The following is a 15,417-nucleotide window of genomic DNA, read 5'->3' as shown; positions in this document are numbered from 1 at the left end:
CGTATCGTTTTAATTATTTTAATGTAACGTCCTGAAGCATCGTTATGCAAATACGACTTTCAAATCTAAAGTATCGATACAAGGTTCGTTAATTATCGACGATTAAAATATAAGACTCGTACAGAAGAAATCAAAGAGGTGATATAAAGGAGAAGAAAAATTCAGAAGGTAATTCAGAAATTCATTCTGACCATTAGGAAAAAGTATAGGAACGTCTACGTTCTTGCATTCTTCTGTTCGCTCTAAACAAATCCACGTTTGAGTGGCGTTAACGCTGTCCAAGAAATTGCAAATCGTATAAAATTATTCTGAAAAATTAGACACGATAATTTCGACTACACCGTTAGTTCTGATGTTAAGGCGACGTTTATTAAGAAAAAGTATACAAATGCGTCCTTGGTTTCTCCTGTTCGCCCTAAAAAAATCTACAGTCCATTTTAGCGACGTTAACGCTCTTTGAGAACGCTTCGTAAAGCTGTGGGAAACACGCCACTTAAAATTTACACGAGCGTTTCGAGAAGACTGGCCCGTTACACGGTAATCCGTCGCAATAAAAGTGCTGCAGTAATACGATTAATTGCTCGATGGATGGTCGTGGACCTAGCGAGGGTAGTTAAACGATTTTAGGGAGGGAACGCTGGAGTCAAGTGGCTGGACGAAGACGGCTAGAGAGTAAGACGGCTCGAGCTCGTTTCCGTCGAGTCTATTGCGAAAACCGGGCATATAATCGTTCTTATTGCGGGAATCCTATATTCCAACCACGATCCGTAAGAAGGGGCGCAGCCACTCCTTCGCGTTCCTTCGGCTAGACGCCGCTTGGTCGCGTGTGCTAATTGTTGAAAGGTTATTTACGATACCGAGCGTCGTGACGCTCGCCTGACTCACACGTTTCCAGAATGGGAATGTGGTTAACCGTAGAGGCCGACGTCGAACGCGGTTTTACGACGTTTCCACTTGAAATTGCCGCGTACACCCTATGCCAGTCTCGATTCGCGGAATCGACCGCTCGATGCACGGTAAATCATCCGACGAAATTGCCACTCGCGTTTACAATATCGCTCAATTTAGCCCCTTGTTCGCCATGGGGACGCATGTGGCAATGAAATTCACTCGAGTATGAATCGAGCAATAATTACAGTAAGCGAGAATCGTAAGCGAAAATCATAGGAGAAGATACGTCACGTTTTTTGCTTTTTTTTACGCGAGAACAATTTTGAAGTTCAAGTAACTTTTCCACTTTTCCAATGCATTTGGAACGAACAATAGAATGGAGAAAAAAGGAAGGGTGTGTAAAGGGGTAAACTTCCGATGGCCTTGGGCATTCGCTTCACTTTTAACAAAGAATAAGTTACAGCGTTAAGATCTGTAGGTATCTGAGTAAAAAAGATTCTTTATATTCCCTGCACGGAAGAGAGATTTATACCTGGAGGTTATATCTGAATTCAAATTTCACCATAGAATTTTGTAGCTTTATTCGAAAGGACAATCTCGCGATGCTGATATTCAGACTACGGATGTTTATACATTTATAGGGAATTTGAAGGTGCAAAAATGTGCACAGTGTATATAAATGTACGTAATGGTACACATGGTGTGCAAAACAAAATTTATATTTGTATTCGCAAAAATACGAATTCAATAATTATTTTCTATATGCATCAGCTAATTGTCCCTTTGTCTCTGTTTGGTTAAATTTAATCGAATTTCAAACAATTTTAAACAATTTTAGGAAAAATTGCGGCGAGGAATGTAAAAAGTAAAAAATTTGAATTATCGGAAGACAGCGTAAAATTCCAATTGAAACACCATCGACAACTAATCGCGGTCGTACGCCAGTTAATTTATATCTTCGCGTACGACACGACGTATTTCCGTGAGACACGTGGCTGAAATCTATTGAATTTCTGCGCCGGGATACCCGTTATGACATCATTTCGGTGACTTTTCAATGGTGCAATATCACGTTGCAAGCGCCGGCTCGTAATAAAATTTCTATGCGTGCAATTTTTCCCGTAACCATGGTTTTATTCGTGGATCGATCGATCGTTTTATCGTCTCGACCGATACGCGTTCAACTTAGCTTGATTTACTCGTATCGCTGACAGTTATTCATTATCCATTATCCAATATAAATTTTATCGCGGTCTGTTGATCGTTCGTTGAGTAAAGTTCGTTGTCCTTGGAAATATCTACTTATTAAGCACGATTTCTTCCATACTCGTAGTCTTCGTATTACCAATCTTTACATCGAAATCCTTGAAATAAAATCAAACAGCTGTTCCTATCTCGAATAACTGGTTTGTTTGCAACTCGTTTGCACAAAGTCGTTTTAAACGAACATTTCTTATCGTTAATCGAAGACATTGTACTTTAAGTACAGTCTACGTATTGCGTGCTCGAGTGCTTCGCGTCTCTGAAACTATCCATGGTTTCTGAAAACTCGAACATCGTTCGCAGTCGGCGTCGTTTCGAAAGTCATCGAATCGGGACAAAACTTTTCAACCGACGAATATACCGTACGTATACGTACATGCTATTAAAGGTAATGCGTTGAACGGGTCACAGATTAACGTCCATATTACCCAGCCTTCAGGGCTCGGCTAATTTTCTAAAATTGCTTGGCTATGTACGCGTCCATCGCTCGAGGTATTTATTGACTTGTAACGAATCCAATTAGTTGGTATAACATTGTCGATCATCCGTTCACGGAAAATAAGTTTATCGAGTCACTTTGTCCTTTTAGGTCGATTTATGTCGCGTGCAACCGAGCTTATTACCAAGGATCGCGTGAAATTAATTACCAAGCACGTAGCGGTGCGGATGAAATTTATCGCGCTGACGATGGCGTTATCGAGGCTTCGTTTGAAAAACGAAGAGAAGCGTGTAAAACACAAACGCTGAAAAGGATAAACCGCTTTAAATTCGCACGCGCATCGACTTTTTTCAACTGGGATTTATGGTCAAGCCTACATTGAATAAACCGCGCCCAATCGCTGCCCACGACCTCACGCCAATTTTCATCCGATGCGCTTCGTGACAATTGTCTCAATTGTACCATCCCCGAATCGATTGAAATACACGCCAATATGGAGTATAACTGGTGCAAATCTGGTCGACCGAAGCCTCGATGGATTCGAAAGAACGAAGAAATCATATTTAAACGATCGATCTTAACCGAGTCTAATGAAATTTTCGCTCTGTTTATCTCGCGTTCCAATGTGTAAAATTGAATCGACGTCTCTTATCGTTACTGTAACTGTCGAGGTGTTACGGAATCGATAGAAGCAGCTCTGTAACCTCTGTTCTCTTCGCGTGCTATACTAATTCCCTAGAATTATTACAGACTCGATTTCGCGATTGAAATTGCTTTACGATATCGTTGAACGTTATTAGAAACTTTGCATTTAAATTCCCCTGAACAGTATGTGAAAATTCCAGAGCGAAACACAAAGAGAAGGAAACGTCGTGGACCGAAAGATCGCGTAAATTGCACGGAGCCCGTGTACCCACCCAAGAAGAAAGAGATTCAGGGAATGATAGCTCGATGGAAAAAATTACTGGAAACGTTGACGTTTCCGTGTGCGCGCTGGCGGGCATAAAATCGGAATAAAAGCGTTGCCGGTGGGTCGCGATCAAGCTCGTTCCGGCGGGACCATGGCGTCAAAGCGGCTGCTGGTATTCAAAGCATCCGGTCACGATTTACAACGGTTTACACGTCGATTTGTAACCGTTTAAGGGGCCGGTACTATGGCGTAATCGTCTATTAAATTACAGACTATTCGAAAGATGGATACTTAAGTCGCCACCGACGTAGCGGCCGCAATGTTTTACAGCCGTTGAAGATAGCGGCGGCAACGATCGAGATCGTCGATTCTTTCGCGCGTTCCTTCAAAACGCATCGCGATACGAAGCAAGCATCGAGTGGTGGGATACGTCAACTTCGAGCTTCGAGCCATCGAGCTTCGAAAATCGCGTCGTTCACGACTTCATTCCTCTCGTAAGCGACGATTTTACGATCCAGACACTTCACTTTGTACGACCTCGTTTTCACAAGCCTTGGATCTGCACGCACAGCCTGTCGATGGGCCTGCAATTTATTTACTAACCGGTTTTTTACGCCACGTCTGAGTCGAAAACATACAGGAAAAAGTGGAGATGTATCGATAATCGGATTCGCCAAGCTGTCGTTTCGTGATTGCAATGACCCGCGGTGGTTGGTCAACGCATCGAGCTTCCACTTAACGCCGCGGGTCCCCTGTAAATCCAACGAGCGAAAGTCCACCGTGTTTCTGCAGCGGTACGGGTCGTCGCGTGTGTTTAACACTTTATTAGTTCATAACAGTTTGCTGGTTAAGCGAACGTTGAATTCCGTGAACAGTTTACATTTAATAAACGCACCTCGAGCACGCCACCGACTCCTTTTTCTTCTTTCTTCCTTTCTTCAACGTATAACGAGACGTTTTGCATCCATTGTCGCATGGACTATCGCGTCGGTGCATCGTTTTTTTCCCTTCAGTCGCGACCGCTGAGACTATGGCTACGTTTCTTTGCGTTTTCCGCCAGTTGGACGTTCGTCTGATCGCTAACTTCCTGGACATGTTTATCATCGATCGCTGGAAATCACGGACGTGCGCGCAAAATGCAGGGGAGAAATGAGCGATAAGATCGTAAGATATTTAGTGGGATAAAGTGCATCGTTTATTCGAAATTACTTTAGAATTTCCATTCTTTAATGCGTTTGAGTAACAAAGCGATTGTTCGATTACTTAATACTTTGACGATTTCGATCCTATTTGACTCGGTATTTTGAGCGTAGACTGTGTTTCTAGAGTTGGGATTTAATAATATAATTCGACGGTCACTATTTATCACTATATGTCAGTGGCACACTATACGAGCTTACATACGACTTATCCTTGTGTGGTATACGACTACGTATCCGCTATCTGATCTTCTAAATTCGTCTAATGGATCCTAGTTTCTATTATGAGGTCAGTGGAGAGGACATGAGAGGAACAGAGGTTCTGAATAAAAAATGACCACCCGTTGAGCTACGTAGGATAAGTTCAGTTACTAATTGGATTTCCGGTCAGCGACCGTTTCAAGAAAAAAGGAACTCCAGCAAAGGTTAATCCGAGGAGTCAGTATCATTTTGTCATTTCGGTATTTGACGTTTTAATTACACCAAAGTTGCTGTGTGTATGGACAAAGCGTCGGAGCGAGCTTCTCAACGCGTGTTTTCTCCCCGTTCGCTGTAGCAAAGGTGGTGAACATAGAAAACGCTGCGAGCGTATAAATACGTATAAATTAGCTTATTTACAGTACCAGTTAGCGTTGGGCCGAGGTTAATGAAGATCACCTGGCACGACGTACAGCCATTTGCATAAAGGCATTTATCAACGTAAAATAACGAACGCATGGAATTGCCATGGATTTCCTTTTTTCCTTCTTTCTGCCATGCACGCCCACCTAATTTCGCTGTGGCTACGGGTGTTGCGATTGTCGAATCTCTCGCCCCCCTCTAATCGATGCTCTTCCTCGGTTTATTCTCTCTCTCCGCCACTTCTTTCGCTCTAGCACCGTTGCTCCTTTTCTCTATCTCGCTTCTCCTTCTCGAAGAGACTCGAAACAGTTTCGCTGAAATTGCTGCCGCTGCTGACCGGAGAGGATCTGCCTGTGGAATGGCCGCCAGCACCCCGGAACACGACGACTCGAATTTCAGCGGCGCACCAACCACTCTCTCTCCTCGGCTAACCGTTAACCACGATGGCCGGACAAGTTTGAGTCTTTTCGCTGAACCTCCGGATTGTCTATCCGCTAGCTCTCGATACCGGTAGCCCGATCAGGCTTCGACCACAAGAAAAAAATCGCTTCTGGTTCAGACTAAATGGGATTCGGCTGCTATTCAGAGCTTGCGATAGCGTTCCTCCGTCGCCAAAGGAAGAAAGAACGCGGCGAGGTCTTCTTTGTCTTCTTCGTCTTTGGAAATTCATTGTTAGGGAGCACATAAATTTCCCATTCTTACGCGACAATAGATATCAACGGAGAATGGTATAAATGTACGATCGAGTAACAAGGGAATCTGAACGATTAATTGAAACGAAAATTCGTTAGGATCTGACAGCAATATATATGTGTACCCGCAACTAAAATTTATTCCCGAAATATGAAATTAATTTTAGCCGATATACGAAGCCAGAACTATCGAAGAGAGAATGTTTGCGTCGTCCGGAATCACCTGAGTATCTTAAAAGCTGAAAACTGAGATCCGAGGGTGAATTATGCCAACTTCGATCAATGTGTATGCGACTCTAAAACAGGAGCCATTGAGAAGAAAACTCTATCGTACAAAATCGCTTTTAACGTCTGGAAAACTAAAAGAAAGAAGAAAAAACGTGCATAAAGATTCAAAAGCTAGAAGGAAGGGTCGGTTTCGCTCCCTCGATCGTTGCCGCTGGATTGAGTTGGGTTCAGGAATGGCCGCCTCTCGAGCTAACCGTTAGTCACAAAAGCTACGAGGCTGGAGATCGTGGGGCCGATGAAGCGAAGCTGTGCGTACGAGGCCATGGTAAAATGGCTGCACGTCGTGCACACGTGTGTTCGTGTGTCCGTGAACGCGGCGACCGTGACTCGTCCTTAGAGGCAGAGCCACGCCGACTCCGCCATGGCGTCCAACAAGTGACTTCACGAAATCTCGCGCGCTGTTCGCAGAATGCCATTGCCTTCGGAATATTCAAAAGGGTGTAGAACGTTTGATACGTTCGTGGTATCGATCGGTGAACCGAGTAAATACTTAAAAAGGATTTTGGACAATGGCCAAAATCTCCAGGTGACTTTTTATCGCTTAGTGTTTTGAACGTTGGTATACTTGTTGTCCCATTTGTTAAATATAAAGTGAAATTATTTTTTGGAATAATTTCTAACGCTATCTACTTGGAATAGGGGAGTCACACTGCCCAAAAACAAGGGGTTTGCTTCGATAAACGGTCCTAACATTCTATCGGCTGTAAATTTTAATTCTGCTTCGTGTTGTCTATCGCAAAGCTTCAGCGTCTATTTTCCATCTTTTAGATATTATGCTAGAAAGCGTAGACCGATACTTTTTGCCTTGCCGTAAACGACAAAGTTCGGATATCCCTACATAAGTTCAACAAATTATCGCAGAGTGTAAAGAAACGTAACGGTAAACGCTAGAACAACCAACTACTTTTTACCTTTTTATTTCGATTCTAAATTTCGGATCGTATACCTATGTGGCTTGTACGTTGCTCGTTCTGAATCGTCGCGACTTTATGAAAAAAGGAAAACCGTTTCGGCGAGGATTCGACGCGCTTAACTCGCGCCGAATGAGAAATCCTCGGAGTCGAGTGCATATTTTACGGTTTTAATACAATGTACTCGGCGTCGTTAAGTTAACGTTAATTTATCGAGGGTGTAGCGGCGAAAAAATATCGTCCCGCCGATATTAAACGAAAGTGATGGAACGATCCTGTACGCATTACCGATAACCATTAACGCTAATTGCCCGGGGAATCGTTATTTTTTAAAGGGAAAAGTTTGATGGTCACGGACGGTCGTAAAACCAGCTCGATGCTTAGCTCGCCTTGAGATATTGCAAAATTAATTAAGAGCGTCGTACCGTTCGGCCGAATGCACCGCTCGGATCGACGCGATAATGGCGATAACGGGCAGTAACGTGACGCACGTTTTATCGTTTTCTTTCGTAACTCTTCTCCAACAGCCAAGTCGATAAAGCGTATTAGAACTTTTGTTCCACTCCTTTCCTTCTTCCTTCGAGCCTGGATACGGTTATGTGCTTGTATCTCTGCCGTTGGAGCAGGATATTGGCAGAAGAAGAATCGTCGCCAGACGACTACTAGTCGATAGAAAAGGAATTTCGAGTGATCGAAGATCCGTTATTGGAATGGGAAGAGTCAAAAGACGAAAGCAAGCGGTACAAACATAGAAAAGAAACGTAGATACAGAGATTTCAAAGTATCATCGAGGCTGGAAATTATTGCCGAAGGTCACCGACTGATATTGCTACCGATACAACGTAAAATACCGAGATGTGGTTGTAGGAAATTCGATCTAAAAATAAATCGCTAGAGAATGTGCTAGCAAATGACGTTGACGCGTAGGAGGAAGCGTCACTGTACAAATAAATCGCGTTCAGAGTCTGAAAAAACGATGTTGGCGATTTATAGCGGCTATCGTATCGAGCCACGTAAAGTTCTTTTCGTTTTTTGTCCTACAAAATCAGAAACAGTGCGCGAGTTGCACATATACATATAATACAACGAAGAATTTATCGCGGAAGGAGAAAATACTACGGAGGAAAATGGCAGGAAGAAAATGCACTCACCAGGATGAAAACCTGCGATATTGCGATGGATCTCGATCGATTCATCCTTGAGATCGCGGCATCGACGCACTGCACTGATGCGAAGCAATACGTGATCGAACGATGATCGTTTCTCACAACAAACGAAGGACTTGAGCAGCGGAAAGCGGCGGCGGGCCACAAGTTTGTCCACGGAGCGGCAGAAGCGCTGTGAGTGAAGTTTCCACGTGCACACGCGAGCAAAGAAACGTATAAACTAAACTAGATAGTACATCCGAGTTGCGAGCTCTTGGAGCGTGACCCCTCGACGATGGGCCGAGCCAGGCCTCGACAAGCGTGTCACGCTTGTGTCGGATGTGGGACTAGAAATAATTACGACTCGCAGCTGTCTCCAAGCTTCTTCTTGCCGTTGCTTCAATTTCCCCAACGGTCGACCACTGTGTACGTTTTAATTAAATCGAGCTTTCCGACCACTCTTCCAGTACACGCTGAGCGAAGGCTACAAACTTGATAGTTGCGACTATAATCATTTTTCCTCTGGTATCCTCCTCGGACGATCTTTCACTTTCACTAACTTAAACAAAAACACTATCCCTACAGACTTAGAACTTGCCTTTTGTTACACTTTACGTATACGACGCGTTAACCATACTTTACGTAGTTACAGTTATTTTACACAGATGTAAGGCGTCTTATAGTATGTTACGTTCGAGACAATGTCAGTCTATGATATATTATATGTAGATTCGCACGATGCGGATCTTACGATCGAAACGAACACAACTGGCGCGAACGTAATACGTTTAGCTTATGAAACGATGGAACAAAGATAGCTGGGAATTCGGTCGACACCGACATGACGTCCGCGTGTTTCGTAGACAAACTTCGTCGACAGAGTGACAGAAGCGCGGCGTGACGACACACATACCGGCCTAAACCCTGTCACAGAGACACACTGAGAGCCGCGCTACGCAAGAGAGGACGACAGGCATCGCAGTCAAAGTCCGGCTCGACGAGGGCTGATTACCCCTTTACGAGGAACCAAGGTCTCGGGAGGAGTTAGGTGGATAGATCCTTGGTAGTTACCCGAAGGGACCGTCACCTTGCGTTCGCCTCTTAAAAATACGTAATAAACGCGACGTGCCTGTTTTTTTTACCTCTTCCTTCCGTTTCATCCCCCTTCGCCTCCCTCGATTACTACCTGAGGGGAAAAAAAGGAGCTTGGAGATAATCCGAAATGCTCGGCCAAGGTTTGCCACTTAACTCTTAACGCTCGAAGGAAGGCCGAGGAAGAAGCCTATGGACAAAGTGTACGGAAGGAAGGGTTGCAGTTTGACACGGTGGTGACTCGGCCTTCACGCGACCCCGCAATAAAACGCACAAAACAACCCTTTTTTTACCGTTGCATGAACGTTGACGGGATCGACACCCACGACCTTGGCCACTGTCTATGCACCGCAAGGGTTCTTTTTTTCTCTCGCCTATTCTATCGTCGAGGCTGTAATAGTGACTTGAAGACGCCATATAGATTTAGGAGGCTCCGACGTATTTTTAACAATATGTTCTGGACTATTTTTAACAAGTTTTATGGAAGCTAATATACAGTTGTTATACACGAAGTATTCACATACCATTACATATTGGATAGTAATTAGATTCGAGTATAATTTTTCTATCATTGGAGCTTCTTGGAATCTAAATCGATTAACTCTGCTTTTCCTTAATTACATCGCTTAGTTACGCGATTAATGTTCAGTTCCTCAGAAACGAATTACATACATCGCAAAGTTAATTTATCGCAAAATGACATAAATAAATAAGTAGATTCTTTTCAATTTATGGAATAGATTTAATGTAGCCTCTGAACGACTCGTTTAGCTACCTTCTTTCACATACAATACAAAGATGTAATAACATGAAAATGAAACATATCTATGGAACACTTCATCGGAAGAAAAATATATTTTTTTTTATTTAGTAGATTATTTGCAATCAATTCTCACAGAGAATTTTAAGTAAATTACCTTGGCGTGGTACTTGGATCATATTTGATTCTAGTTGAATCTAATGGGTATCTGCGGATCTGATCCGTCGTGTAAGTAATTGGGTAACTAATGAGTTTTCATGGTTGTATCTGTTTCTAAACTTGGATATTTCTCCTTTGACTGTGGGCAAGAAAAACATATGTCAATACCTTTTGTAGCCGCTGTAGTTGCTACTGTAATGCTACCAAGATTACGAGATTAAAAGCTTGCAAAGTTGGAGTAGAGCGATTTCTGTTCTTGCGTGTGTGCGATAAGGCGTGCAGTAAAATTAAAGCTAATTAAACGGATTATTTTCATGTGGAAGCTACTGAAAGTTAATAAAACAGTGGCGAGCAGCAAAGTGTCGAATCGATGGCGGGATAATTCTGATTCGATCCCTGAGAGGCACGAATGCGTTTCCTGGAGAAGGTAAGCCGCCGGCGGTCGGAAGAAACGCGAGGTTGGAACCCCGCGATGATTCGAGGGAACTCGTTGCGGAATTCGCGACAAGTTACGATATCGACAGGCGAACGGCCATTTTCGTCGGGGTTGGTCGCGGGAACGCTACTATTCTCTCGAAAATATCGCGCAGGTAGCTTCCTATGGCAGTGGAATAAGAAAGAGAGGAAAGGTGGAAGGAAAAAAGAAGGAGGAATAGCTTTTTCCAAAGTTCATCCCCACGCTGGTCTAGAGCAGAGGCCTGTGTATAAAGATTAAATTACGCAACGTCGCGCCGTCGTAGAAACGACTTTATCTGAGTCGTCGAGTGGCGAATTTCCCTCTCGCTTTCTCGCCATCCTGCTCCAAATTATTCGTTGCAATTTGCATGAGCGCAGAACACGATCGTAATTTAACCTTGTTAGCGCGTATCTTCGACTCTGTAAAGTCGTGTAGAAGGGGTAGCTACGCTCGCGACAAGGTCACTCGGTATCTTTGCTTACCCGAATACCGCAGACTTCTTTTTTACCTGACGCACGAGTTAAAAAAAGGGGAAAAGAAAAAAAAATGCGCGAAGGCAGTCGGAAAGAACAGACGATGGTGAACGGTTCGCGTGGGAAAAACGTGTGCGCGAGTTGTTAGCTAGGCTTGATCATCTTCGAATATCTACGATAAACAAGTTGATAAGCGGTGAGATTAGAATTTCACGTTTACGGTAATTGGCATACGGGTCGTAAATGTAAACGCGAGTGTAAAATGATCGGATAATCGCGAATCGGTGGAGTATTGCAAACACGCCGTAAAAGATATCTGTTGGTTTATCCTTCCTTTTTTCCCAGTGGTTCGGTAGAAATTTACTCGAGCTGCATCACGTTAGTCTGGCAATCTTGAAATACTCTAGGTACTCTGTTATCTACGTAAATATTTTCTTTCGGGGGAAACGCCGCGTGAAATATATCTTTGCCAACTCTATGTAATCTGAATCTTTTGCATATCAATCACGATCTCGTGTAAACACGCGTCTATTCTCCTATGCTGCCGCTTTTGCTATCACTTGGAGAACTTTTTAAAAAGAAAACATTTCTAAAGCAGCGTTACAAATTCAGCTGCCAATCGTCACGTTTGTGCTCTCCGACTTTTGCATTTTTTCAAAATATTCCTCCCTCGAGATTTCCCATAAAATCGTGCTTCGCGAGTGGTCTTTTCGACTCTCATTTGCTCGCAACATAAAACAAAGCCGTGGGGAAAAAGGCCAGAAGGCAGAAAGAATTGGATGTTCGGCCGACGGCGATCGCGAGACGCCGGCAAACGATTCTCCGCGCGCGTGGAACGCGAATCGAGGTGACTTTCCAACGTACTCCGTTTCGCGGCATGATTTATGGCCGGCTGATAGTTTGTGTACGCGGTCGCCGGTTTTATGCGAGCATTTTAAATGGGAGATAAACATAAAGAGGCCTTTTACGGCACCATCAAATAAACAACTTGACTCCTCCTTCTGGTACGCGCCTTTCCTTCGCCCTCTATCCACGCTGCTCGGCGTCGCGTCGCGCGTCCAGATTTTCAATGCGTCGACTCAACAACGGTTAACTCTCAAAAAGCGTTTCGTCTTCTCCGACTTATCCCTTTTCGAACATGTCGTTGCGAGTGTATCGCCTTTGCTTGAAAACTTCTGGTCTTCAATTCTTGAAATTTTTATTATTAATGCCCGATAGTAAGATGAAACAGCGATTCCTTGAAATTTAGTCTTCCTCGTTCGACTTGACCGAAGAATCAGGCTTGTGAGCGATGAGATCGAAGATAAGTTAATTTTGTACTTGATAATTAATTATTAATGCAAAATGGTAAGATAAAACAGCGATTCCTTGGAATTTAGTCTTCTTCGTTCGATTTGATCGAAGAATCAGGCTTGCGAGCGATGAGATCGAAGATAAGTTAATTTTGTACTTGATAATTAATTATTATATTAATTAATCATTAATGCGTAATGGTAAGATACAACAGCGAATTTTAGTCTTCTTCGTTCGATTTGATCGAGGAATCAGGCTTGTGAGCGATGAGATCGAAGATAAGTAAATTTTAAGTAAGTACTTGATAACAGTGAAGTTAAACTGAAGTAACGATCGATAATCTCTTGGGAACTTAGCTTCTGTTATAGGCAAATGATATCCGGAGTAAATAGAATTTTTGAAAATATCGTTGCGTCGAATATAATCGGGAAAGTAGAGTAAAATATGTAGTAGGTAATTAGTTCAAAGTTTCGTCGACCTAATCGTGGCATATTCGAAACGAGAAAGCAGTTGGACGTAATTGAAGGTTTCGAACGCATCGAAGTCGATGTACGGACGACCAGGGTATTAAGACCAGCAACGAAACGAACATAAGCTCACTCATTCATATTCATAACGTCATTTTCCTCTCTGCTGAAACTTCGTATCTGTTTGGAAAGTGCACGGAGCCGGAAAGATTCGAAACCATGTTAATTTGCTATCTTTTCAAGAGATCTCGCAGTAGAATGAAAATAAAAATCGAGAAATTTGAATTCGATGAGAAATTATAAATAATACAAGTGCATAAATCTAGCTGTCTATGAACGACTACGTAAAAATGAAAGAAACGCCAAGTTTAAAAGCGTTCCAACGTTCTAAAAGTCCTTTCAATCTTACGAAGACGAAAATGTTTGTAATTTTTAAATATCTGAAATAGCAAAAGATCGTTAAAAATATGTTTTCTCGTGAATCAACGATACGTATCTCTCGCACACGCCAACTGCGTAAATGTCGGAATATGTAAAAGCTTTAAAACGTTCCTGTTCTTCGATTTCAAACCACGTACAGATCAATTACGCACGTCCTCTACTATCAATGACCTAAAACTCCCCACTCCTACCCCTACAAAACACATTCATCCCCTTTAACGTCGAACTTTCCGCGGCCATGTTTGAATCGAAATTTCTCAACATAGCGGAACCTTCTTCCACAAAACCACGTACCATCATCGAACCGATAAAACTTGCTAAGAGAGAGAGCAATTTGAACCTCGAACGATCCATCCCGGACGGCATAAATCGTCGATTGTCAAGCTGCCCATACGCGTACCTTACGAAAGCACTCTGACCACGTCGTTCTACTTTAATGGAAAAAATCTATGATAAGAGACTCACCGGTGTGCCGGAGGATTCGTGAAGGAAAGACGGCGATGATTCGAAGGGCGCAGCCAGACGTCGGTACGCGGGCACTAAGGGCGGCCATGACGAGCGCGGAATTCCAGCGTCGCGACGCTAGTCGGGCACGCGGCCCCAAAGTATCGACCGGCGTGCTGGCACAGCTTCGTTCCGCTCGCCGAAGAGAATCTAGAGAGAGAAACGCGGCGGAGGGGTTTGCCGGGCGAGGGGCGAAGGGAGGTGAGGAGGAGGGGAGGCAGACGACGACGACGGAAGCACGAAGAGCTACGGAGGAAGGGTAGGAAGCAGGGCGGAGGGTGCGTTAGCCACCACGCCCAACCCCCGGCGAGCGATCCGAACCCCTATCTTCGTTCCGCAACCCCCGTGGAAAGAGGCTGCCACCCCGGTCACATTACCATATATTTCCTTTTATATCCTTTTCCGAACTGCTCTGCCCCTGCTGTCGTACCAGCCTCCGTCACCTTCTCCTCGTCGTTCGCTCTCTGTTCGTTTCTTTCGTTGCCGATCGCACGGACCTCGTTCGATTCAACGCCACCACTGGCGGCTGCCTCTTCTCGCTTCGTCACCCGCGCGATTGCCACCGTTCCATCGCGCCGCGGCGGCTCAATTCACGCGCAACCTAGGAGCCTCGCATTCAGGCCGCTTTCCTTTTTATCGGTTACCGGAGATTAGGTCGATCGGTTCCTGGAATTCTCGCGCGATTGTCCTTTTGCTATTGCAGAAGGTTCCTCGTAGCGTCTCTTAGCATTCTTTCTAGTTTTCTTTATTTACGTAGATGTAGTTCGTTCGGATGTTAGTTTACATCGTCTTACGGTGCTGTTTTAGCGTTTGGTTTTCAACTCTGCAGCAGGTGTTCACCACTTCCGATCGAAAGACGACGCGGAACACGCAGAAGTGCGTAAGTAGCGGGCTGAAAGACGCAGCCGACGCGAGTATTTTCATCTTCCGACTGTCAACGAACGAGCCAGCTTCCGCTTGTCGAAGAACGACGAGCTTCTCGGTGACGAACGCTCTGATGGCCGTAAAATCACATTACGATTCCCATAAAGCGCTATTACATCATGTTTACGCGTTATTATTCCGCCGATTGCGGTCGCGCTTCGCGTCGCGTAAATTCGCCTGATATTTCCAATATTTCCGGAAATTTCGATTTACGACCCTCTAATTTATACTTGCCGCGCGCTGAATTGCATCGCGGACTTCTTTTTCCCTTCCTCTTGCCACGAGATGCGGTTTCGCGTCGTTGAACGTTCTCTGGAATCATGGCAGATCGACTAGTCGCTCTCTTCCCTCCGACTTGTCTGGTTTTGTGTCAATCACGTCGACTTCTTACGAATTACTTTCAGTGCAGATTCTTAGGAACTGTTCGTCCGATTTCATTTCACATATAGCGCTAAACCAAACGCACAGGAATATCGTTTATGCGATAT

Source organism: Bombus pascuorum, chromosome 17 (genome assembly GCF_905332965.1).
Source record: "Bombus pascuorum chromosome 17, iyBomPasc1.1, whole genome shotgun sequence".
NCBI lineage: Eukaryota > Metazoa > Arthropoda > Insecta > Hymenoptera > Apidae > Bombus > Bombus pascuorum.
The sequence above is the reverse complement of the archived record's forward strand: the minus strand, read 5'-3'. Positions refer to the sequence as shown.